This window comes from Callithrix jacchus, chromosome 3 (genome assembly GCF_049354715.1).
Source record: "Callithrix jacchus isolate 240 chromosome 3, calJac240_pri, whole genome shotgun sequence".
Classification (NCBI taxonomy): domain Eukaryota; kingdom Metazoa; phylum Chordata; class Mammalia; order Primates; family Cebidae; genus Callithrix; species Callithrix jacchus.
Window position 1 is genome coordinate 43,430,605 of NC_133504.1, and position 27,984 is coordinate 43,458,588.

The 27,984-nt window shown below is 42.6% G+C and overlaps 1 protein-coding gene across 14 annotated transcripts in view; it reads right to left on the reverse strand.

Moving 5' to 3' along the window:
- The window catches only part of TRIM2 (tripartite motif containing 2), a 200,448-nt gene that overhangs the window by 98,110 nt on the left and 74,354 nt on the right, over nucleotides 1-27,984 (reverse strand). For 4 of the 14 annotated variants that reach the window (XM_078366384.1, XM_035292841.3, XM_078366381.1 and 1 more), the window contains exon 1: nucleotides 24,594-25,147. The exons of the other annotated variants lie outside the window; for them this stretch is intronic. The gene's annotated coding sequence lies outside the window, so the exon portion shown is untranslated. Of the gene's footprint in view, nucleotides 1-24,593; nucleotides 25,148-27,984 lie in introns of those variants that run through there. 14 annotated transcript variants of the gene reach the window in all.

Here is a 27,984-nt window from a genome sequence, read left to right on the forward strand (position 1 = left end):
TATGTCCTTTCACTGGAAGATAGTCTAATCACTAAACATTATTTGATTTTAAGTAGGAGAAAAATATCTACTGCTCATATAAATATGTAGTATAAACTACGATACAAAACTCTTCCTTCCAACTGGGAGTCTGAAAACAATATCGAAAAGAAAACACTACCAAATAAGATATTGTGTCTTACTTTTATTGCCTGGCTTCAGGTATTGGCAGTATTATTAAAGGAAAACATTTTCAAACATAGTCTAACAATTCTTATGCACCGTTTGGCAGCGATAATCTTTTGAGTTTAAGCCAAATAGGAATTATGGGTATGAGTATGATATTCAGCCTTTATTAGGGACCCTACTTACTGCTGCAGAAAGTTAGGATGCTGGCCGGGCCTGGTGGCTCATGCCTATAATCCCAGCATTTTGAGAGTCCGAGGCAGGCAGATTGCTTGATCCCAGGAATGCAAGACCTGTCTGGGCAATATGAGAAACCCCCTCTCTAGTGAAAATACAAAAATTAGCTGGGCCTATGACGCACACCTGCAGTCCCAACTACTAGGGAGGCTGAGGCAGGAGGTTGCAGATAATGCCACTGCACTCCAGCCTGGGTGACAGAGCAAGACTCTATCTCAAAAAAAAAGAAAGTTAGGATGCTGTCATGTATAGGTATTTTATATTGCTCGAAAATTTTGTATCTTAAGACAAAGATGAACAAAGGAGATATTTATATACCTAAAAAAAAGTTATTTGTTGAAGAGAAAGGAGAACAGGAAAGACAAGAGAGAATGAGAAGAAAACCTCATGCAGGGCACGTATTTCTGACATTCATGTATTCATCCATTCATTCAACTCATTCAACTTTCATGGAACAATGATGCTACTGCTTGCTAGACACAAGGCACTTTTACATTAAAGGGAATGTGAAGCAGTATCATGGTGACTGCATTCTTTAATGCTTACGAATAGATGGTAACTTTCTCTCTTAGAAAGAAATAGAAAATAACAGAAAGGCAGAGAGGGAGAGAGAGAGAGCTATCTTTATGATAATAATCTCCAAAACAATTCTATCAGAGCCAGAGTTATTTGCTAACTAAAGAGACTGAGCACTAATCCTGTCATGAAGGCCTCACCCACCTCTCACGATCTTTTTTTTTTTTTTTTTTTTTGAGACAGTTTCGCTTTTGTTACCCAGGCGGGAGTGCAATGGCGCCATCTCGGCTCACTGCAACCTCCACCTCCTGGGTTCAGGCAATTCTCCTCCCTCAGCCTCCTGAGTAGCTGGGACTACAGGCATGCGCCACCATGACCAGCTTATTTTTTGTATTTTTAGTAGAGACGGGGTTTCACCATGTTGACCAGGATGGTCTCGATCTCTTGACCTCATGATCCACCCACCTCAGCCTCCCAAAGTGCTGGGATTACAGGCGTGAGCCACTGCACGCTCTCTTACGATCTTATCTAATCACCTTCCAAAGGCTCCTAGGGAGGCTGAGACAGGAGGTTGCAGATAACGCCATCACAGTGGGGGTTAGGGCTTCAACATATGATTTGCAGGGAGGGTAGTTCATGAATATCCAGTTCATAATAGAGAGCCCTTCAGTTTCTGTACAGGACAGTCTGTCTCTTCTGTCTCTGTGACCCCCCATATCCTGGCCTCCTTGCTGTGACTAAAGCATCCAAACCTCTTCAGATGCTGGACATGCTGTGGTCTCATGACCCTACCACCGGACATTTAAGCACAGCAGGTCCAGTGCATGCAATTGGAGCTGGAATTGCTACATTTCTTGGCTCTAGGCTTGTTGCCCTCCAACAAGTCTTTAAAAGATTTTAAATACACTCATTCTATGCCTCTAGAGAATCCTGGATTATTCCAGTTTTCTCTTTTTCTTAAACCATTATACCTTTATACATGCTTTTCCTCTCCCTGGAGTCCAGTCCTTTGTTCCCTTCCCAGAGATTCATACAATGCTTCCAGGGCCAACCTCAAAAGTACCCGGAAGTCCATTTTTGGTCGTTGACAATATTTTCTGTGTCTCTCCTATCTCCAGTAAAGGAATACATAATTTTTCACAACCACTAATTCATTACCTTTACCTCCATGAACTTTGCTTGGGTACAAATTGTGAAACGTGTGATGTCATGTGTCATGCTTTATTAATTTGGAGGTTAATACCCAATGAAACATGTAAACAACTGAGAACTTGCAAATCTGCCCTAAAAATGATGTGTTAATTGGTTGGTTTATGGACATGTTTCTGAACATGGCCTAGAGGGTGGACTCACACACAGAGAAGCTACTGCCACTATCACCTTCAGGCTCACCCTTACCCAGGGGTTAGATAGAGAGAGGGGGCAGAAGGAAAAATAAACAAGAAGGTCCAACTTCCTGGACCCTTTTTCTTGGAGAAAAGAGAATCAGGTTCAAAGATTAAAGAAACTGAGCTTTGGGTCATCTGGACTCAGAACCAGCTCTTGAGGTCATGCTGCTGCCACTCCCCATCATGGCAGGTCACTCAACACACACACCCACAGAGCTTATGAATGACCAGCAAAAGTGTCAGTTCCAGAGCGAGGGAACTGGAAAACATACTACCCATGGAACTTCTGTTTTTTTTAAAAAAGATACAATTGGGAGAGAGCCAAGATGGCCGAATAGGAACAGCTCTAGAGTGCAGTTCCCAGTGAGAACAACGCAGAGGGTGAGTGATCACTGCATTTCCAAAGGAGTTTTTACTGCCCAGACACCAGGAGATTCCTGGGCCGAAAAGCACCAGGAGTTTCCAGCACAGCTGTTTCAGCCAGTGCCATGGCCTTCCACACAAAAACTCACACAAATCTGGGCGGCCATTTCAACTGGCACCTGGAATGCCTGGGAGACAGAGCCACCCATTCAACTGAAAAAGGGGGCTGAAACAGGGAGCCAGGTGATCTGGCTTCATGGGTCCCACCCCCACCAAGACCAGCAATCTGAAGCGCTCTGGACTGAGAGTTTTGCAGCAAGTGCAGCTGGACCCAGGACAGTCCAGCTTGGTGGGGAGAAGGGTGTCTGCCATTACCTAGGCAGTCCAACACTACCAAGGCAATCCGCCATTACCGAGGCAGTCTGCCATTACTGAGGTAGTCTGCTATTACCAAGGCAGTCTGCCATTACTGAGGCAGACCACCATTACTGAGACAGCTCTAACTGTACCTTTGTAAACAAAACCACAAGGAAGTTTAATCAGTAGATGGGCAGTCGGCTGGCAGACTGTGACTAGGCTACCTCCTCACTAGGCAGGGCAACTCTGAAAAAAGGCAGCAGCACATCAGGAACTTGTAAATAAAGCCTCACCTTCCCTGGACAGAGCACCTGGAAAAAGAGGCAGTTATGAGTTCCACTGCAGCAGACTTAAACGTATCTGCCCAGAAGCTCTGAATGGAACAACAGAGCTCCCAGCTCAACACTTGAGCTCCTGTTAGGGACAGACTGTCTCCTCAAGCAGCTCCCTGGCCCCCAAATAGACACCCCATTAAAGTAGAGCTCAGGCTGACATCTGGTGGGTACTCCTCTGGGACAAAGATAACAGAAGAAACCAGCAGCAACCCTTACTGTTCTGCAGCCCCCTGTGGCTGATCCCCAGGCAAGCAGGGTCTGGAGTTGACCTCTAGCAGTCCTGCAGAAGAGGGGCCTGATGGTTAGAAGGAAAACTAAAACACAAAAAGAAATAGCTTCAACGTTAACAAAAAGGACATCATCCACTCAAAGACCCCCATCCAAAAGTCACCACCTACAAAGACCGCAGGTAGATACATCTGTAAAGATGGGAAGAAACCAGTGCAAAGAGGATGAAAACACCAAAAACCAGAATGCTTCTCCTCCTCCAAGGGATCACAACTCCTCACCAGCAAAGGAACAAGGCTGGATAGAGAATGAGTCTGATGAATTGACAGAAACAGGCTTCAGAAGGTGGTTAGTAACAAACTTCTCTGAGCTAAAAGAACATGTTTTAACCCAATGCAAAGAAACTAAGAACCTTGAAAAATAGGTTAGACGAAATGCTAACGAGAATAAACAGCTTAGAGAAGAATATAAATGACTTAATGGAGCTGAAAAACACAACACAAGAACTTCGTGAAGCATACACAAGTTTCAATAGCCGAATTGACCAAACAGAAGGAAGGATATCAGAGACTGAAGATCAACTCAATTAAATAAAATGAAAAGGCAGGTTAGAGAAAAAAGAGTGAAAGGAAATGAACAAAGCCTCCAAGAAACATGGGATTATGTGAAAAGACCTAATCTATGCTTCATCGGTGTACCAGAAGATGATGGGGAGAATGAATACAAGCTGGAAAACACTCTTCAGGATATTATCCAGGAAAACTTCCCCAACCTAGCAAGGTAGGCCAACATTCAAATACAGGAAATACCGAGAACACCACAAAGATACTCCTCTAGAAGAGCAACCCCAAGGCACATAATCGTCAGATTCACCAGGGTTGAAATGAAGGAAAAAGTGCTAAGGCAGCCAGAGGGAAAGGTCAGGTAACTCACAAAGGGAAGCCCATCAGACTCATAGTGGATCTCTCGGCAGAAACCCTACAAGCCAGAAGAGAGTGGGGGCCAATATTCAACAACCTTAAAGAAAAGAACTTTCAACCTAGAATTTCATATCCAGCCAAACTAAGCTTCATAAGCGAAGAAGAAATAAAATCCTTTACAGACAAGCAATTGCTGAGAGATTTTTGTCACCACTAGGCTTGCCTTACAAGAGCTCCTCAAAGAAGCACTAAAGATAGAAAGTAACAACCAATACTGGCCACTCAAAAATGTACCAAATGGTAAAGACCATTGACACAATGAAGACACTGCATTAACTCATGGGCAAAATAACCAGCTAGCATCAAAATGGCAGGATCAAATTCACATATAACAATATTAACCTTAAATGTAAATGGGCTAAATGTCCCAATCAAAAGACTCAGACTGGCAAATTGGATAAAAAGTCAGGACTCGTTGTTGTGCTGTATCTAGGAAACCCATGCAAGAACACACATAGGCTCAAAATAAAGGCATGGAGGAAGATTTACCAAGCAAACGGAGAGAAAAAAAAAAAAAAAAAAAAAAAGCAGGACTTGCAATCCTAGTCTCTGATAAAATGGACTTTAAACCAAGAAAGATCAAAAGAGACAAAGAAGGGCATTACATAATGGTAAAAGGATCAATACAACAAGAAGAGCTAATGATCCTAAATATATACATACCCAATACAGAAGCACCCAGATACATAAAGCAAGTTCTTAATGACCTACAAAGAGACTTAGACTCTGACACAATAATAGTGGGAGACTTTAACATGCCACTGTCAATATTAGATCAACAAGACAGAAAATTAACAAGGATATCCAGGACTTGAACTCAGATCTGGACCAAGAGGACCTAATAGACATATACAGAACTCTCCACCCCAAATCCACAGAATATACATTCTTCTCAGCACCACATCATACCTACTCTAAAATTAAACACATAATTGGTAGTAAATCACTCCTCAGCAAATGCAAAAGAACGGAAATCATAACAAACAGTCTCTCAGACCACAGTGCAATCAAATAACAACAGAACTGCCCAACTTCATGTAAACTAAACAACTGGCTCTTGAATGTTGACTGGATAAACAATGAAATGAAGGCAAAAATAAAGATGTTCTTTGAAACCAATGAGAACAAAGGTACAATGTACCAGAATCTCTGGGACACATTTAAAGCAGTGTCTAAAGGAAAATTTATAGTAATAAATGCCCACATGAGAAGCAAGGAAAGATCTAAAATCAACACTTTATCATCAAAATTGAAAGAGCTAAAGGAGCAAGATCAAAAAAACTCAAAAGCTAGCAGAAGACAAGAAATAACTAAGATCCGAACAGAACTGAAGGAGATAGAAACACACACACAAAAAAAAACCTTCAAAAAATTAATAAATCCAGGAGCTGGTTTTTTTAAAAGAGCAACAAAATAGACAGACCACTAGCCAGATTAATAAAAAAGAAAAGAGAAATGAATCAAATAGATGAAATAAAAAACGATAAAGGGGATATCACCACAAATTCCACAGAAATACAAACTACCATCAGAGATTACTACAAACAACTCTATGCACATAAACCAGTAAACCTGGAAGAAATGGATAAATTCCTGAACACTTGCACCCTCCCAAGCCTAAACCAGGAAGAAGTTGAAACCCTGAATAGACCAATAACAAGGGCTGAAGTTGAGGCAGCAATTAATAGCCTACCAGCCAAAAAAAGCCCAGGTCCAGATGGTTTCACAGCCAAATTCTACCAGGCATACAAAGAGGAGCTGATACTACTCCTTCTGAAACCATTGCAAACAATCCAAAAAGAGGGAATCCTTCTCAAATCATTTTATGAGACCAACATCATCCTGATACCAAAACCTGACAGAGACAAAACAAGAAGAGAAATGTCAGGCCAATATCCATGAGGAACATAGATGCAAAAATCTTCAATAAAATACTGGCAAACTGATTGCAATAGCACATCCAAAAGCTTATCCATCATGATCTCACAGGCTTCATCCCAGGATGCAAGGCTAGTTCAACATATGCAAGTCTATAAATGTAATTCACCACATAATCAGAACCAAGGACAAAAATCACATGATTATCTCAATAAATGCAGAGAAAGCCTTCAACCGAATTCAACAGTCCTTTATGCTAAAAAACTCTCAATAAACTAGGTATGGATGGAACGTATCTCAAAATAATAAAAGCTATTTACGACAAACCCACAGCCAATATCATCGTGAATGGGCAAAAACTGGAAGCAGTCCCTTTGAAATCTGGCACTAGACAAGGATGCCCTCTCTCACCACTCCTATTCAATATAGTATGGGAAGTTCTAGCCAGAGGAATCAGGCAAGAAAAAGAAAAAAAAAAAGGTATTCAATTAGGAAAGAAGGAAGTCAAGTTGCCTTTAGGAGGAAGTCAAATTGTGTCTATTTGCAGACAACATGATTGTATATTTAGAAGACCTCATCATCTCGGCCCAAAATCTCCTAAAACTGATAAGCAACTTCAGCAAAGTCTCAGGATACAAAATCAATGTGCTGAAATCACAAGCATTCCTATACACTAATAACACACTTAAAAGAGAGCCAAATCGAGAACATTGACAACTGCTACAAAGACAATAAAATACCTAGGAATACAACTAACAAAGGATGTAAAGGACCTCTTCAAGGAGAACTACAAACCACTGCTCAAGGAAATAAGAGAGGACACAAACAGATGGAAAAATATTCCATGCTCATGGTTAGGAAGAATCAATATTGTGAAAATGGCCATACTGCCCAAAATAATTTAAAGATTCAACGCTATCCACATCAAGCTACCTATGACCCTCTTTACAAAACTGGAAAAAAACACCTTAAACTTCATATGGAACCAAAAGAGCCAAGTTAATTCTAAGCAAAAAGAACAAAGCTAGAGGCATCATGCTACCTGACTTCAAACTATACTACAAGGCTACAGTAATTAAAAGAGCACGATACTGGTACCAAAACAGAGATATAGACCAATGGAACAGAACAGAGGTCTTGGAGGCAATGCCACACTGTACAACCATCTGCTCTTTGACAAACCTGACAAAAACAAGCAATGAGGAAAGGATTCCCTGTTTAATAAATGGTGTTGGGGAAACTGACTAGCCATGTGCAGAAAGCAGAAACTGGCCCTTCCTGACACCTTACACTAAAATTAACTCCAGTTGGATTAAAGACTTATACATAAGACCTAACACCATAAAAACCCTAGAAGAAAACCTTTCGGGACATAGGCATAGGCAAGGACTTAATAACTAAAACACCAAAAGCATTGGCAACAAAAGCCAAAATAGACAAATGGGATCTAACTAAACTCCAGAGTTTCTGCACAGCAAAAGAAACAATCAAAATAGCAACCAACAGAATGGGAAAAAATGTTTGCAGTCTACCCATCTGACAAAGGGCTAATATCCAGAATCTACAAAAAACTAAAACAGATATTCAAGAAAAAACTAAACAAACCCATTCAAAAGTGGGCAAAGGATATGAACAGACACTTTTCAGAAGAAGAAATACATGAGGCCAACAAACCTATGAAAAAATGCTCATCACTGGTTATTAGAGAAATGTCAACGAAAACTACATTGAGATACCACCTCACGCCAGTTAGAATGGTGATCATTAAAAAGTGGAGACAACAGATGCTGGCGAGGATGTGAGAAATAGGAACACTTTTACACTGTTGGTGGAAGTGTAAATTAGTTCAACCATTGGAAAGACAGTGTGGTGATTCCTCAAGGACCTAGAAATAGAAATTCCAATTGACCCAGCAATCCCATTACTAAGTATATATCCAAAGGATTATAAATCATTCTATTAAGCCAGGCGTGGTGGCTCACGCCTGTAGTCCAAGCACTTTGCACACCAAGGCAGGCGGATCACCTGCGGTAGGGCGGTCAAGACCAGCCTGACTAACATGGTGAAATCACATCTTTAAATACAATAAATAAATAAATAAATCGTTCTATTATAAAGACACATGCACACACGTATGTTCATCACGGCACTGTTTACAATAGCAAAGACCTGGAACCAACCCAAAGCCCATTGATGATAGACTGGGCAAGGAAAATGTGGCACATATACACCATGGAATACTATGCAGCTATAAAAAACGATGAGTTTGTTTCCTTTTTAGGGATGTGGGTGAATCTGGAAACCATCATTCTCAGCCAACTGACACAAGAACAGAAAATCAAACACCACAGGTTCTCACTCATAGGCAGGTGCTGAACAATGAGAACACATGGACACAGGGAGGGGAGCATCACACACTGGTGTCTGTTGGGGGGAAATAGGGGAGGAACAATGGGGGGTGGGGAGGTTGGGTAAGGATAACATGGAGAGAAATACCAGATATAGGTAATGGGGGGATGGAGGCAGCAAACCACAATGCCGTGTATGTACCTATGCAACAATCCTGCATGATCTGCACATGTACCCCAGAACCTAAAGTACAATTAAAAAAAAATATATATATATATATCTATATATACACACACAGACACACATAAATATAAAGATACAATTAGGTTTCAATATTTATATGACCATTCATAGATGTCCTGATCCCATGACTTTGATTGATCAAGTAGAAAAGATGGATGTACGTATACAACTACCACTCATTAATGTGTTTATGTATTTACATTTTCACGTTTCATACTTTGAATCATTTTTATTAGTATACACACTCCTAAGTAACTAAGAGCCATAAAACAGTAGCATTAAAGGCATATTAGTACTAAAATTAATTATCAATCATCAATTAATCAAAAATTCCTAGAACAATGTGGTTATAAAATGGTACGAATGTGTATCTGTCTAATTGCTAGATGTAGCAATTCCAGCTCCAATTGCATGTAAAATAAATATATTTAAGAGTCAAAAGACCAGTTAAACCTTAATTTCCCACACCCCAGCCCCCAAAAGTTAAATTAGCAAGCAGAAAGGACAATCAGATCTAGCTGATTTTCAGTTCTATTAGTTTCCTCAAACACTTATGAGAAAAGACAAGCAATGTAATGTTCTAGATGCTGTAAGTTTGCAAAGATGTTTAAGACACAATCCTCTGGCTGCGCAAGGTGGCAAATGCATATAACATGAGCACTTTGGGAGGATTGCTTAAGCCTAGGAGTTCAAGACCAGCCTGGACAACATAGTGAGACCTCCCCCATCTCTACAAAAATTTAAAAATTAGCAGGTATGGTTGTACAAACCTGTAGTCCCAACTACTGAGGACGCTGAGGTGGGAGGATCTCTTGGGCCCAGGAGGTTAAGGCTGCAGTGAGCTATGACTGTACCACTGCACTCCAGCCAAGGTGCCAGAGTAAGCACTGTCTCAAAAGAAAGGAAAAAAAAAAAGGAAAGAAAAAGACACAATCCTCAAACTCAAAAAACTTGCCATAAAAAACAAATATGTGAATAAATTGCTATATAAAGAACAGTCTTCTCCATAAGAAAAGTCCATAGTGGGTTGCAATGGGATGTAAGGCAGGACTGAGGACAACTACTACTGTTTGTTTAAAAAAAAGTGTATCAGTAAAGGTTCTAGAATTGTCATGTATGATAGCATTTGAGAGGGTTTCACTGGGTTTGTGAGACTAAGCAGAGAGAGCCAGCATGGATAGGCATACAAGAAAATGAGGTATGGGGCATAGTGAGGGAATAAGCTGCCTAGTTTTCCATGGTATAAGGTACAAGATGAGGATAAGTAGAAGAAAAGGCTAGAACATGAAATAGAAGCCATCTTGGGGATGGCCTTAACTGTATTCATCCATTCCCACACTGCTATGAAGAAATACCCAAGACTGGGTAAGTTATAAAGAAAAGAGGTTTAATTGACTCACAGTTCCATAGGACCAGGGAGTCCTCAGAAAACTTACAATCATGACAGAAGGCACCTCTGCACAGAGTGGCAGGAGAGAGAATGAGTGCAAGCAGGGGAAATGCGAGATGCTTATAAAACGATCAGATCTTGTGAAAATTCTCTCACAATCACCAGGGCAGCATGGGGGAAACTGTCCCCATGATTCGATACTTTCAATGGCAAAAGCTGCAATTACTTTTACACAAACCTAATACAATTCAAGATGAGATTTGGGTGGGGACACAGCCAAACCATATCACTAGCTGTGAATGTTGGCAGAGTATACTCATCAGAGCATTCTGAGAAGCACAAGCAAGTGACAAAACTCTGCTTTAAGAAGACTAATCTGGCTCCAATTAATAGGATAAATTTCCTGAAAGTGAGAAAGCAGGGTCACCAGTAAGGAAGTTATTATAACCATTTGCTCATTCACTCATGCATTATTTCATCAAGGAAACATTTATTGATTATATACTGTATGTCAGGTACTTGCATGTTGAGGGAGCTTTGCATACAGTGACAAACTGTATGTCACATGGAGCCCTCAGGAGACTTAGAATCTAGGGGGAAAGAAGGTATCACAGTTCAGGTGGCCAAAAATTCTGATGGAGGTGAGCACAGGGTGTTGGCAGGGTCCCAGAGGAAGTGACACTGGGTTAAGCCTTGAGAAATGGATAGGGCCTGGTCAAAGGAAGACATGTGGAAAAGGTAATCTGATCAGAGGAATCGCTGGTACAAAAATGCAGAGCTCTTCAACAACCTGACACATTCAGGTCTGTAAGAAGCTCCAGAAAGGGGTGAATTGAGCCCTTTTTTAAAAATGAAAAAGAATCACAGCCATTTATTAACTATTTTGTATGTGCTGAGCACTATTCTGTAGACACAATAATTGATTTAATTATCTTAACTTGGCAGGGCACTGTGGCTCATGCCTGTAATCCCAGCATTTTGGGAGGCTGAGGTGGGGGGATCACTCAGGCTCAGGAGTTTGAGATCTGCCTGAGTAACATTGTGAAAACCCATCTCTATGAAATATACAAATAGTTCTGGCTACTTGGGAGGCTGAGGCAGGAGGATTGCTTCAATGCTGTAGTGAGCTATGATCATGCCACTGCACTCCAACCTGGGAAACAGAGCAAGACCCTTTCTCAAAAAACAAAAAATCTTAACTCTATGAAGCAGGCACTGCTTTTCCCATTTTACAGAGGCACAAATTGACTTTGAGTGTTTCAGAAATTTGCTCCTCAGAGTCACACAGCTGTCACCAATGATTAGTGACTACAAGCCTACATCTTTCTGACTGGAAAAACAATTTGTATTAAGTCCTGACGGATGAGAAAAAGTGAGCCATACAACAAAAATGTAGAACAAGCATTCAAGGCAGAGGAAACCTGAAGATACATGTGTGTTAGTGGAGGAAGACCAAATACAAGCAGTTTAGAAGTACCACATATGAAGTACACAGCTGGGGGCAGCAGAGGGGTCTGTGTGCTCGAAGGTGAGAGAGGACACTCAGGGGGTTAAGAATTGGAGAGAGAAGGTGGCAATGAATTGAGTTCCATTTTGGACACACTGAGCTGGAGATGCACCTGGAACAACTGCATGGAGATGTCAAGCAGCTGCTGAGTTATAGTTCTAAGCTCAGAAGAAAGGTCTGGGCATTGAACAAAAATTTGACATATAGATCTAGGCAGGAAAACAAATCAACATCATAAGCATTGACTGTTTATCAGGCACAGTACCTAATGCTATCTATGCATTTTCTCTTTAGCTCTCTCAACAGCCATACAGAGTAGGTAACTTATGAGCCTTATTTTATAGACAATGACTCTTAAGCCACAAGGACATTCAGTGGCCTGCTTAGGGTCATAAAGGATCTGTATATTTCTACAGTCAGTCCCCAAACTTCTGTGACTGAGATCCACAGCAGACATGTATTTTATGTTGTGGTCCAGTATAGACATACATATTTCACTGAAACAAAGTTTGCATGAGATCACATTTAGCTTAATGCCCTCTGCTATTTCCTATTCTATTTCATTTTTCAGTAGCCTGGCTGCAACTCACTATCATGATTCACAACCCGCTCATGAAACCCACAATTTGAGAATCGCTGTCCAACACTCTCTTGCCTCTCACCCCTGAAAGAGGTGATCGCAGTGCAACTGCAAAGGTGAAGGAGATGAAAGTGGCATCGTAGATGTCAAGGAGAAAACTGCACTTCTGAGTGGCTGTGAGTCTCATCAAAAAATGATGAGAATTGAATCTCTTCTGCCAAATCATGCCCCAAGGACGTGTCTGTGGAAGCTAGCTAGCTCTTCAGCAGTGACTCATTTACACCTGTCAGGAGTATTTATGGGGATTGAAGCCATTATTGCTGCCAAGCTTTCCCACTGTATGGTGCAGGAAAAGCTGCAGATGCACTTAACTTTGGAGAATTTTAAAGTTGTTAGTTCTAAAATTGTTGCAGTATTACATGGGAGAAGGATTTAGGCACACATCCCAAAGAAAAGCAGCCTGTGCCTGTACTCCCCTTGAATGTAATTCCTGCAGACAGTGACTGCAACAGGAAATAACACCTTGGTGGCAGAAGTTACGCAATGTTGGCAGGAGTTTTGGAATTAACCACGAAAAGATATCATAGACCCGTAATGTATGCATCCATCCTTCATTCTACTTCATAAGAAGAGAGGAAATGTTCCTTTCCACCAAAACTGAAGCATTCTCAGTGGCCCATCTGCCTCCCCACCACCTCCACACCTCACCCCTTCCACCCTTTCCTCTTTAACACCATCATCTCCTCCTTTCCCATGGGTTTCTTCCTTTCCAACTTCAAATACACATTGATTTCCTCTAAAAAAAAAAAAAAAACAAAAAAAAAAGCCCATTAGCAAGAAGGAATTTTAGGTGTAATATAACAGTAGTCATGGTTACAGAACGATATGCATTTGTCAAAATTCGCAGAACTGAACACCAGAAAGGGTGCATTTGACTGTGTGTAAACAATATCTCAAAAAAAAAAACCCCACGACTTTCCAATAAAAGCCCCCCCACCATTTTCTAAATCCTGCCCCCCAAAATCACCATCCTACTTCCTTCCGTCCTTTCTTTGGCACTTTCTTTTCCCCATGTCCTCGTTTTAGCTTCTCCCAGTTGGCTCTCTTCTCCTCCCGCCTTCTACTGGAAACTCTTTTTCTTCAGCTTTGGAGGTAGAGAATTTTACCATTTCTCCTCTACTTTAAATGCTTCTTATCCTCATTCTTAGCAATCCTCTAACTCCGAGAATTTGCCAAACATCAAGTCACTGCTCTTCTACATTCACTTACTCACCAGGCCGCACCCACTCTCATGATTAGACCACTGCCAGAACGCATTTGACTTCCAAATCTATGTCTAGAGAGGAAAGCTGGCTTAGGTTTCCAGTGGCCCAGGGGACATCTCCACCCAGCTCTGTCACCACCTCCAATTCAGCACCTGCAGCTCTGAGTGTCCCCCTTCCCGTTTGCCAGCCATGCTCACTGGAGTGGATGACCTGATCACTGGAGCTTTTTTTGGGGCCAGAAATCCTGACAACACCAGACACTCAGCTCCTAGGTCAGGTACCAAGATCAAAGGCGGCAGGAGACTGGGAATGCTTTGTAAACTGTTATGTTCTAGACTTACGACACATTACCATTGCTACTACTTAAATCTTTTCAGCTCTTCTTTTGAAATGTGTCTTGATTTTACCTACTTTTCTACACCCCCTACCCACAGCCTCTCATTCCCTCCCTTTTCTCCAGCATATTCTGCATGCTGGGGTCAGTCCACTTTCATGGAAACACCTCTTTCCCCCTCACTCTGCCACTCCTGACTCTTTAAAAATACCTGTTATGAGGTGAATTGTGTCCCCCTTCCTCCAATTAGGTATGTTGTCGTCTCCCAGTACCTTAGAGTGTGACTGTATTTGGAAATACAGATTGAGCAGCTTTTATCCTAAATGCTTGGGGCCAGAAGTAGTTTTGGATTTTTGATTTTTTTTTTTTTCATGTTTTGGAGTATGTGCAGATACTGACTGGTTGAGCATACCAAATCCAAAAGACTGAAATCTGAAATCCTCCAATGAGCATTTCCTTTGAGCATCATGTCAGTTCCCAAAATGTTCTGGACTTGGAGCATTTCAGATTTTGGGATTTGGGTTGCTGAATCTGTACAGTGTAGGTCTTTAGGGAGGTAATCAAGTTAAAATGAAGTCATTAGAGTGGGCCGTAATCCAGTATGACTGATGCCCTTACAAAATGGGGAAATTTGGGCACAGAGACAGGCAAGGAAAGATGATGCGAAGACACAGAACACTATCTCCAAGCCAAGGGCTGCGTGGGTCAGCCAGAAGCTAGAACACAGGCATGGAGCAGATTCTCCCTCATGCTGTCACCCTTTGCAGCACCTAAGCATCAAGTCTGTGTTTCTCCAAGAGGCACTTTAGATCCTCTTTGATTCCACCTCAAAGCCCATGACTTCCTCACCTAGACCTTCTCCGTCTCTCCTACCGTCAGATGTGTCTGCCTCCTAATCCCTGTCTGGAAAACGACTCTCTGCCTTTGCTTGGGATGTTCCCAATACCCACTGCGCCCTTCCCACTTCCCTCTTCCACCTAAATCTTGCACATTCTTTAAGTTCTAACTCTAGTCCCTCTTCCTCAATTGTACTATACTTGATTTTTTATCTTACTGTGTTCTCTCTCTTTTCTGAACCATCATTGTACTTATTATCAGTATCATATGAGATGACACTTGATTGTCTTGTTCACATGGTTCCCTAGTGGTTTCTTATGTGATATTCTTGGGTCTAGCATTAAATTTAGAGTAACCAGTTTCTACCGGAAACCACTTTTCCAGACATCTTCCTAGATCTGTTTTCTGAATATAATATCCTTTCCTCCAGAGCTTCCCACAATTCTGGTATCCATTTATAGTATGTCATCCAGTCAAATATACTTGAGCTAGTGTTTTAGTGAGAAAGACAGCCTAGGTGTGAGTCCTGACTCCCCCTTACTGGAAAAGTCACTAAACTTCTTGGAAACTTAGTTTCCTCACTTCTAAGATGTTACTTATCAGAGACATTGTAAAGATAAGATGGAATTATTTATGTGAAAGTGATTTTTAAGCAGTAAAGACTTGCCAAATGAGAGGTTAAATGATTATTATGATCTTAGTGCCACGTGAACTCAGCTAGTTACATGCTATGCTGATGAAATTATAGGCTTGAACCAAGTGAGCTGGTTTTTCTAGATTTAAGCCACAGGGGCCAATAAATTTCATGACTAATAAAAATTGATAGAATGGATGGAGAAAACTACAAAGCATATCCCGGTGGGTCAATAAGGTTATTTTCATAAATAAAAGACAGATAGCATACTGTCACCTCAATCTGCCTTAAGGCATGCAGTATCCCACGTTCTCAGAAGAAAATGACAGTCCCCATATTTCCAGTTCTAGTACAATAAATCCATAAGGTAATATATTATGCCTAAGCCAAGCATTTGTTTGGTGTGTTTTTTGTTTTTGTAACTGAATTCTACCGGTTTTAAGGCTGAACATGGGCTGGGTGCAGTGTTTCACGCCTGTAATCCCACCACTTTGGGGATGCCGAGGCAGGCAGATCTCTTGAGCCCAGAGGTGGGATCAGCCTGGGCAACATGTAAAAATCTTGTCTCTACAAAAAAATACAAAAAGTAGCCAGGCATGGTGGCATGCACCTGCAATCCCAGCTACTTGGGAGGCTGAGATGGGAGGATAGCTTGGGCCCTGTAGGCAAAGGCTGCAGTGAGCCATGATCATGTCACTGTACTCCAGCCTGGGCAACAGAGCCAGACCTTGTCTCTTACAAAAAAAATAGTGTGGACAGCAAACATATTGAGACTGTAACTACTGCTGCAGCAGCAGTCATCATGTATAACATTCAGAAAGCCAGGACCTACGCCTCTAGAGACTGAAAGGTAAACCTAGAACACAGGCGGGAGTTGTGTGTGCCTCGCATTCTTCTCTCGGGTCAGCCTCTGACCTCGTGTCCCCCTCAGCTCCCAACAACAGATAGTAGCTGTATGAATTGGTTGAATAAGGAAAACTGAAGTCTAAACTCCTTGCAGAAATAGAAAGACCCAGCAGTACTTGGTGAATGCATGTATCCTAGGGACTTGAAGGACAGGAAATGGCTTAGGAAAAAATATCTAAGGAAAGAAATCTATTTAGTTCTATCGAGATTTAGTTTTAGCGTGGAGTATACTGTGTGCAATAAGCCCCAAAGATGCCAAGAATATTTTGTACCGCAAATGAAAACCAGCTTCCATGCAGATGGGATTCAGAATTTCATATCCCCACAATCTGTCTTCCTTCTATAACAGAGACTGCTTTAACTCTTCCAAGCAAATGCTTAATAATTATTTCCCTTTCTTGATGTTTAAAGGCATTTTAGAAAGAAAAATGAATTTGATTTCTAATAGATACTCTAAAAATTCAGAATCTGGCCGAGTACAATGGCTCATGCCTGTAATCTCAGCACTTTGGGAGGCCAAGGCAGGCGGATCACCTAAGGTCAGGAGTTTGAGAACAGCCTGGGCAACATGGCAAAATCCCATCTCTACTAAAAAATGTAATAACTATTCAGGCGTGGTGGCATGCACCTGTAGTCCCAGCTACTTGGGAGGCTGAGGCAGGAGAATGGCTTGAACCCGGGAGGTGGAGGTTGCAGTGCGCCAAGATTATACCACTGCACTCCAGCCTGGGCGATAGAGCAAGACTCTCTCAACAAAACAAAACAAAACAAAAAAAACCTCAGTCTTTAAGTGAAACGATATACGTGGACTATAAGTAAAATACTTACAGAGGAAATCCCTGAGAAATCAAATTTCTTTGTCCTTTAATGAATTTGTGTTAAAAATGAATAAAATATGTCATTCTCCAGGGTCTGTAGCTTAAGCAGAGACTCTAGAGTAAATGTCACAAGGAAAAGTAGCACTTTGCACAGGGCCCCACATACCCCACTCCCACTTCTTCCCTCTCCAGGCTCCCAGGTCTTTTCATGTTGTTTTAGTGGGTGGTTTGTGGTCTCTGAGGGGATTTTAGCCTTCAGTCATCAGTTACTTTATATGTGAGGTTACTAGATTGAGACATCATTTGTGGGGGAAAAGGATGAGGGATACTCAAAGGCTAATTGCTACCTGAAGGCAGAAAATAGGGAAAAACAGCAAAAAGACTGCAGTTAGCCTCTGTCATCCTTCCTCTAAATAAATGGTCACTTGATTGTACACGACTGTGACTGCCATGTGACCTGGGGCAAAAGAGAGCATTTATCACTGAAGGTTAATTTATTGTACAGAGTGTGTACATCTACCAAACAGATGGACAAAGCATTGTTTTTATAAAGTGGAAAACAGCTTTGTAAGAAAGAATTCTATTTAAATGGTGGCAGGAATCTGGACACCACATTCTGTAACTGTTGAATTGAGTTTTGATCGCTGCCTTCGTTATTGGCTATGATTGAGAAGCTAAAGACACTCAGTTATTGCATTTTTTTTCTGCAGCAACCCAGATCCAAACATCCAGAACACCTTCTACGAAACTGTATACATTGAGTGTCATCTTTTAGTGAGCCACATTTAGCTTTTCTCCCTGGAGTTACTTTTAAAGCTACTCAGGACTGCTCATCTTGGCCATTAGACCAACACTTGGGGTAAAGTGGCAGAGGACCCACTGGTGTTTCTGTTCTAGAGGTCTCAGGAAGTCCTAAGTATATGGCTAGGATTTGGGTGGTGAAGGAAATGGGGTGACAAGGATGGGTTGGAAGGAGAGGGTGTCAGTGTCAAATGGAGCTTCCACACAGTTGACAAGGGTGTTTATGGATTGAGAGTAGCTGTTCTTGTGGCCTTCATTCCATGTGGGTACCCTTTTATCCGCTTTCTGTGGGTGACTCTCATTGGTCATGCTAAATAAGGGGATATCCAAAATGCTTGCCTTGCATAAGAGGTTCACTTTTATAAAATCTTTCTTGGAATAACATGGTAATTATTTTGCCTTCCATAAGCACAATCCAGTGCATTGGAGGAAACCCTGGACATATGCTGAACAATAAGGAGAGCCAGCTGCCCCAAATCTGCAAGGAGATCATTCACAGCCAATACCGAGCAGAGTACTACACACTGAGATATCTTTTGCTGCTTCTAAAGCAAACTATTATAACCATGAACTACAAAAAGCCGGGAAGGGTGTGGTCAGACCTAACCCAGCCTTCCCTTCGTTTGAGTATCCTTGCAAGTTCCGGCCCTTCCCCTTCCCCCACCAATGCTTCTAGTTCACAATTTTAATTCCCAGCAGAATCACAGCTAAAGCAGACTACCCAGCTGAAAAGAGAGACGTGCACCCTCCATTGTGTCGAATAGCCGAGGACATACAGGCAAGCCTAATGAGATGCAAATCCCATTCAATGTGACTAATGCCTATTTTATCCCTAACCAAAGACCTAGAAAACTCATTTGATTTGGTGGTTTTCTAATATGGCTTCCACGCCATTGTTGCATGTGCAACACTAATTTAAATAAATCGCATGTAGTCAGCAAAAGAGACAGTTCTATCTTTGTTTAGACTGAGGGGCTATTTTGGCAACTAAAGAGACCCGATCTCATCCTCTTAATTAAGGCAAAGCTCAAGCCTATCTAGTATTTACCCTCAGGCAGTGTTTATACGATGGCGCTACCCAGGGCCACAGTTGACTTGTCTGGCAGCTGGGGAGGCGACATTTTTGGAACAGAACTGAACAAGAGTCTAGGAGTTAAACAGCAAATGCCACTTCACCCAGATCCTGTTGAAAGAGCCTTTTAGTGACACACCTTTCAATGCCAAAGGAAACAAATCTTAGGTTGGGGACACCTTGATTCCCTCAGAAAGTGTTTGTAGCTGAACCACTGCAGAGGGTTCTACTGCAGCCAGGCCTGATTTCCTCGCTGAGGAAAGACTGGAGAAGCTCAGTGAACAGGAGGGAAAAGGATGCTCACTAATGCCTAAAGGTACCACCAAGGCTTGAAAATTCCTTCAAGCCTTGTTCTTTGCCTTTTAGGCTTTTGTACTTTCCAGATCATAAGCAGAGGGCTTAGAACATGGTAATGTGACATGGTAAAAGCCCCATAAAACTGCATACCTCAGCCATACCTCCACTTTCTATTGAAACTACTCTCTGTAACCCTGATGTGACAGGCAAGCAGTCCAAACCCACGCCATCTTGGCCCCTGCAACTTGTAATAAGTAATTAAGGACTGTAATTTCTACCTACCCAGACAATGTATAAATAAATGCTTATCTTGACTTTTGTGAACCACTTAAGTAACAATCAGAATGTCAAAAGTCCCCTGGCCCTCGGAATGTCCGGAGCCCCTCACCCTCATCTCCGCCCCTCACCCTCACTCCTCAGGTGGTTTTAGGGGTATAAAAGGTCTTGACACCCTCCTTTCAGGGCCACAGGTTGGAGAGATGAGAGTCCTCCTCCATGGCTGCCTGCAACAAAGACCCTGCAATTTGGCATACTTTTGTCTCGGTGTTGACTTTCTATGCTTGGTTCAGTACTAAAGTATTTGCTCAATTAATCCTTGTTGGCTAACAGACTGGGGTATGGGCTTGAAAATTCTCTTTCCTTTCTTCTATCTGACTGGGCAGAACATTCTAAAAGAAAACTCATTCTAATCTTTCACATTTTTGGTCTTACATCAGATCTACCTTTTCAGGAGTCTTAATCTCAAAGGCTTTCCATTGTGTTTGCTTCCTGGTCCTCAAAATCATCATGCCTGAAGGTCAGCATAAGAAAGAGTCCTAAAACGGTAGTGTCATGCTAATGGAAGGTAAGTAGGTCGGCAAGACTGCCACTCTTAATATTTTAGGTTGGACCAATGACTACATTAAACTAAAAAAGGCATCCCTCAAACAGCAGACATTCCGAACCTGAAAAACACTTACACTGAGATGTCTATTTAAAAGGCTAATCATCTCTCAGCACTCCAACTGCCTGCAGCATATTTCTACAAATTGCTCTGGTTCTAGAAGTCAGCATGTCTTAGGTTAGTTTTTTTACTGCAGTTAAGGCAGAAGCAAAAGTGTATCCACAGCTTCTATTTAAGCACTTCGAAACAAGTTAACAAAGAGGCCGACATTTACGGTATTTTTGTTAGACTCAAAAACACATTATAATCTCTTAGGCCAGTCCGTCCTCATCAACAAATTTCATCTACATATACAGTATATTGTGAAAAAGGAAAATATTGAAAATTCTAGGGAGAGGATGTTTCTGTTCAAAGATTAAGGTGAGATTCAAAGGCAGGGCATAGGCTAGGCAAGGTGGCTCGTGCCTATAATTCCAGCACTTTGGGAGGCCAAAGCAGGGGGATTGCTTGCGATCAGGAGTTCAAGGCCAGCTTGGGCAACAGTGAGCCACCATCTCTAAAAATTTTAAAAATTAGTCGGGTGTGGTGGCACATGCCTGTAGTCCCAGCTACTCAGGAGGCTGAGGTGGGAAGATAGGTTGAGCCCAGGAGTTGGAGGATGCAGTGAACTATGATTGTGCCACTGCACTGAAGTTAGGGTGACAGAGTCTTTTAAAAAAATTAAAAATTAAAATTAAAAAATTAAAAACAAAAAAACAAGCAAAGGCAGGATACGCAAAAACAATATGGTGTTACATAGGCAAGAACCATATCAGTAATAGAAAATATTTGCCAACAAAAGCTCAGTTTCTGAGGTTGAATTTCCACGAAACCTTCAAACCAGCCATAAAAGTTGAGTGTCTAGTAAACGGTGGCTCAAGGTCATGAAATTTATTCCCCTTAATTTCCTCTCTGTCTATTTATCTCAAAGGTTGCACTTGTCAATTCTTTAAATGCAAATACTATCCATTTCAAAAGACCTGTCATTTTCTTCCAGAGAAAATAATAAATTAAACTCATAGATAACTTGCAAGGACTCTTTCAGACATGCCAACTAACAGGTGGATCTGAAGTTCTAAAAAGAGTATATGAAATAATGCTGGTGACAAAGTGCATTTGTCAGGTCTCCAGATGCAAGCCTGGAGCCTGAAAGTCTGAAGTCCTGCTTGCCTCGGCTGATGGTCTCCCACTCCCCGCCTGCATTAGCCATGGTCCCTAATCGCCCAGCAGAGTTTCCCTGGACAAGCCCCTCACCCCACTCTGCCATCTTTACTACTCTTACCCCACCCATTGTAACTGAACTTATGGTAATGTATATTCCTTGCTCCCACCCCCACCACTGTAACTGATCTTACTCTGTAACTTTCCACTGCCCACCCCAAACCTATAAAACCAACTTCTGGCCAGGTGCGGTGGCTCACACCTATAATCCCAGCACTTTGGGAGGCCGAGGAGGGTGGATCACAAGGTCAAGAGATCAAGACCATCCTGGTCAACATGGTGAAACCCCATCTCTACTAAAAAAACAAAAAATTAGCTGGGCATGGTGACGCATGCCTGTAGTCCCAGCTACTCGGGAGGCTGAGGCGGGAGAATTGCTTGAATCCAGGAGGCAGAGGTTGCAGTGAGCCGAGATTGCACCATTGCACTCCAGCCTGGGTAACAAGAGTGAAACTGTCTCAAAAAACAAACAACAACAAAAAAACAACTCCTATCCCACTTTGCTTTGTTAATGCCGTTTTCAGCCTTGGCCCACCTGCACCCAGGTGAATAAACAGCCATGTTGCTCACACAAAGTCTGTTTGGGGGGTATCTTCATTCAAAGCGTGTTTTTAACATTATGCCAGCCTTTGCCTCAAGCCTTTTAAGATAACATTCACAGAATAGCCTCTCAAACAGACATTCTAAGCAGGCAGTCTCTTCTCAAGAACCCTGAAAGGAAAACAGTCATTGCTCCTGTCTTCACTTAGTAGCAGCATCAAAAGCTGACCTGCCAGCATAAACTTTCAGCACCTGTACAAATCAAGCTTAAGCTGTCTTTGGGAATTTATACTCCAAGATATATTTGGTATAAACCAAGCAGTGTCACTTTTCATGGAGTGGTGAAAGAAAAAGAACGTTCTGATAATGTTCTTGCACCAGGATTTCAGGGCTTCAAGATGTCATTTTCAAAGGTTCCTAGGGCCTTGCTATTATTACCCAGTTGGGTTATCATTGAATAGGCCAAATTCTCACCAATCAGTGGTTGGAGAGGTAGTGAGTCACTGCTGCTCAGAAAGGTGAGATAAACAGACCATTCCTGTCACACAAAGTAACTATCCAACCTCTTTCTAGAGAGTAGTCAGTGGACAGAAATTGAAAGGACAGACTTCAACCCAAGGACAAACCAAAGAAAAGGTCGGAGGATAAGATGTTAATTCTCACTGAGACTCTGTAACCTATTTATTTTTAGTGTCTTATAACAACTTCCTTCCATTTTATTTAAATTTAAAGTAGAAATGAGGAAGCCATGCCTGTCAGGATTAAAATGATGATGCAAGAAAAATATTCAAGATGTGAGTGTCATGCTTATTTCTGACAGATACAATGGAATTTCTAGTGGATGATTTAATGGACATAGAATTTTCCAGGAAAGCAAAGGCAGGAATTGGAAAAATGTTCTCAGGGAGTACTGATAAGGGACAGTCATCTAAACAAACCTTGTCAGTGATGGTTTCCTAGATTCCATGGTCCAAAATAGAGTCATGGTGGGTAACTAAATGGGATTATATGCAAAAGGGTAGAAAGAAAAGGGAGGCTGCTGGGAAAAGAATTTGTTAATGAGGGCAAATGAGACGTGGTGTTCTGTATCTAGCCCAGAACAGGCCAGATTACCTCACTGAAAAGACATTTCATTAGAGTAGATAGCCTTGCACAACTCAACGAAATCCATATTCACCCTAAGGGAGAAGGCAGGTAGAGTTTACTTTAATTGATCCTTCGTTGTCATAGGAACCTAAGTTGGAAAGGGAAGGAAATGCAATGTGTATCATAAAGAATTTAATCAAATTCCATCTCTAGTTAAGGGTGTGAGGTAGTCAAAGTCTGACTCACCCCCTGCTCTTTTGTTTCTTGGAGCTGAAGGGCAGGTACCAGTCCTGCCAAGGATGAAATCAAGTGGAAATTTGAGAGAAAAAGTCACGTGGAGCCTGGAAGCAGTGAACACAGCACAATACTTCCAACCCCTGGGAAAGGAACCCCCAATAGAAGTTGTCAGGCAACGACCCTTGACTACATTCTAAAAATATAGATGTAAAATGTAATCTGCATTTTTAGAAGAAAATAATGGAAAAAGGCATAGATGTGCATACTGCCACAAGAACAGCCACCCCTCAAACCCTACGGGCTAGCCTAATCTTCGGATGGCTGGAATTTTAAGTGCTCTAAAATGAACTATTTAAAAAGCCTTCGAATCTAAAGCTGTCTCTGTTTCATAAATTAAAGCCGGTGATTTCCCGGGAAAGCGAAGGGGCCTAGCGGAAGGCATCAGTTGCTCCATGGGGCTGTATTACAGGTGGGAACGAATTTGGGGTTCACAGAATGCTTTGGATCTGACAGGCATTTAGTGAGACGAACCGCCCTCCACACCCCCAGCCGTTTATCTATTTTGTAGGCGGCATGCAGCTTTCAGCACCAGGCAATAAATACACCAACCAGAAAGAGCCCTGCAAACCCTCAAAAGTCACCATCCCCCTGCTCTAATAAGCACGAACTGTAGTACAAGCTGGGGCAGAGGATGAGAGAGAGAGGAGGCTAAAGGAAAGAAAGTTTTAGGACAATGACCAAACGTTCTTAAAGGAAAAGAGGAAGCCGATCTTTTCAAAATTACTACAGTCCTGCTTCCAGATCGCAGAGTATTTTTTTTTTCTCAGTGCAAAATGACTTTGAACGCTGTCCTGCGTGACGCGGGTGAGTGAGGACGGCGGGGTCCGCGGCTCCCGGGGTTGCCCCGTGGGCAGGGCCTGGGAGCCGCGCCACGTCCGAGCTCTGCAGCCCGCGCCGCGCGTCCCCAAGGCACCCGCTCCGGGCCGGCCGCCAGCTCCGCAGCGCCGGTCCGGAAACGGACTCTGGACAGGCTTCCCGCAGGCTCTTGGCCGCCAGACCTTGCCCGGGCGCGAGGATTCCCCGGGCACAGCCCGAGCCACTACTTACTGCGAGACGGCGACTCGCTTCGCGGGAACGGCGCGCGCTCCGGAGGGGCCTGGGCCTCACCGCTCGGGCCTGGGCCTCGCTGCGCCCCCAGCCAGGGCCCAGGTGCGCTCGCTCACGACATCAGGCGCTGGGCAGGCCACCCAGGACTAGGTGCCCGCTTCTCTCCGCCTCCTCTGGCCTCCCCCGCGGCCGCGCTTCTGCAGCCCGAGGCGATCTGAAGGTGAAACTGCTTTATCCAAGGCCGTTTTCTGAGCGAGCGGCTCAAGTCGTGAAAACAGACCCAAGGAGGAAAGTCGGCCTCCTGACTGGACTCTGAAGGGCCTTCCCCGGGCGTCCTCGGCTCCCAGTGGCTCTTGGGTGGGTCATTTCCATGCTGCGCTCAGGCCCAGAGCAGTGAGACATCTGTTTTCCATCAACCGCAAGGCAGAGGCAAATCCTGGATTAGATGTCGCCCTGCGCTCGCGGCATTCGACAGCTAATCCCCGCACAAACAGCATGAAAACAAACACGCAAGTTGGAGCCGGGTTCCCCAAAGATTTCCCTACGCGATGACTAAAGGCTCTCGCAGCCAGCCTCCAAGATGGGCCAATCGCAGCGCAGGGGGGCAGAAAAAGGGGGCTGGCTCGGTTTTCAGGTCTCCTGAAAACGCAGCCTCCTCCCCAGTCTTGTCAACACAAATGCAAACACTGTCCCTTCACGGAAAGGGAGTTCAGCTTGATGGGGCTGAGAGAGCTGAAATGGGCCAGCCTCCATCATGGGACAGTTCACTATAAGCAAGCACAGCTTCTGAATGTGAGCGAAGAAAAAAAATCTGTGTTTCCTTCAAGTAAATTCTAACAAATGAGTCAAGTATGATACAATCAGTCCTGAAAATGATGAGCCGTGACTGCCTCTATAGGTCTTTTTTACACCCTAAAATAAGTTGGAGTAAGGACCCTTCTTCCTTCCGTCTCCCTACCTTCCTCCTTCCCTCCCTCCCCCTCCCTCCCTCCCTCCCTCCCTCCCTCCCTCCCTCCCTCCTTCCTTCCTTCCTTCCTTCCTTCCTTCCTTCCTTCCTTCCTTCCTTCCCCTCCCTTCATCTTTTCTTTCGTCCTCCCTCTCTCCCTCCTTCCTTCCTTCCTCCTACTCTTCCTTCCTCCCTTCCTCCATCAGTCACAGGGCTGAGAATAGAAAGCTGGAAAAAGCATGAGTCTACTTTCAAGGGCCTTATCGTCTTTGCGGGGTGGGGGGAAGGTGGAGAGTTGGGGAGGTACGACTTATAATTTCAGAACACTATAAAATGATAGAAACGTATGCCCAGAGGGTTATAGGAACACAGAAGCAGGAAATCTTTCCCAGAAGAGACTGCATTTGTTTGTTTTGAGACAGGGCCTCGCTCTGTTGCCCAGACTGGAGTGCAGTGTCAGGAACGTGGCTCACTGCAGCCTTGACTTCTTGGGCTCCAGCGATCTTCACACCTCAGACTCCCCAGCCTCTCGGGTAGTTGGGATTATAGGCGCACCACCATGCTCAGACACTTAATATAAATAAAATCATATAATATGTGTCCGGCTTCTTTTCACTTAGCAAAATTTTTCAGTTTACTCAGGTATCCATGTAGCATGTGTCGGTACTTCATGACTTTTTATTGCAAAATAATGTTATATTATATAAATATACCACATTTTGCTTATCTGTTCAACATTTGATAGACATTTGGATTGTTTCCACTTGCAGCTAGTATAAATAATGCTGCTATGAACATTTGTATATGAGTTTTTGAGTGGACATATATTTTCATTTCTCTTGGGTTATTTACCTAGGAGTGAAATTGCTGGGTCATACGGTAATTCTATGTTCAATATTTTGAGGAACTGCCAGACTGTTTTCCAAAGCAGTTACACCATTTTACACTACCACAAGCAATGTATGAGGGTTTCAATTTCTTGGTGGGTGTGAAGTAGTATTTCATTGTGGTTTGCTTTGCATTTCTCTAGTGACAAATAATGTTAAGCATCTTTTCATGTGCTAATTGACCACTTGAGTAGAAATGCCTACTGAAATTTTTGAAATTTTATTTTTAAAATTGGGGTTAAAACATACATAACCTAAAATTTACTCTTGTTACATCAAAATGTATGTATACTGTGAACAGTCCATTCACATTGTTGTACAGCCAACACTATTTGCCCATTTTAAATTGTCCTTTTAAACTTGTCTTTTATTGTTGAATTCTCATATTCTGAAAGTGCGTTCCTTATCACATATATGTTTTGAAAATAGTTGTCCTTATTCTATGGGCTGTCCTTTCACTTTCTTGATGGCGCCCTAATAGTCTTTAATAAATTCCTTTTACTTTCAGACTCCCTGATGCCTGCAGCCAAAGGCTGAGAACACTAACAGATGCTCTGTGTTGTCAAATGCCACCCTTTCCTATAACAGCCTGTCTCTCATCATATCTTCTACCCATCATATCTTCTTTGGGTAGAAGAAAACCCTTAGAAATTTGATTTTTATTTTATCCTAAAGCTTTTCTCATTCCATCTGAATCCTACCTATATCTTATATTACTGGGCAGACTCAAAGCATCAACAGTCACCGCTAACACAATTATGAGCAGAGTTACCAGCGGCCTTCCTATTTATCGCCCACTTCTACCCAATTCTGGCCCAGAACCCTGCAGTCATGGGCAATGACCTGTTGCCCTTTCCTCTATTACATTGCCATAGCCACAGGGGATCTTATGGATAAGATCAACGTCCTGTTTAATCTTTGGATCCTCCTTAGTGCTCAGGACAAGGCTTTGCAAAATCCTGGAATACAATAAGTGTGTATTAAATGGAAACAAATATTATGTTCTGTTTCCTTCATTTTATTTTATTTTATTTATTTTATGTAATTTGGGGGGGGGGTTGGCTCTGTCACCAAAGCTAGGATGCAGTGGCGCGATCTTGGCTCACTACAACCTCTGCCTTCCAAGCTCAAGCCATCCTCCCACCTCAGCCTATGGGACCATAGGCATGTGCCACCACACCTGGTTACTTATGGTATTTTTTATAGAGACAAGGTCTTGCTTGGTTTCCCAGGCTGGTCTTAAACTCCTGAGCTCAAGCAATCCACCATCTTCGCCTCCCAAAGTGTTGGGATTACAGGCATAAGCCACCATGCTCAGCCAATTTTTTAATTCTAAAATAATATTCATGCAGTTCTTGATTTTAAACTTTTCTCTAAATGGCCACATGAGAAAGATGAGGGCCTGAAACTGGGTTTCAGGGCAAATCTATGGTGTTCAATTTAGGAACAAAAGGGTGGAATTCTTTTTGGAAATAATTTTTAGGAGTTTATAAGATGATGAAAGAAGGGAGGGCTTCACAGATAAAGTTCTCAGGACCTATAGAGGCACTAAATAGTA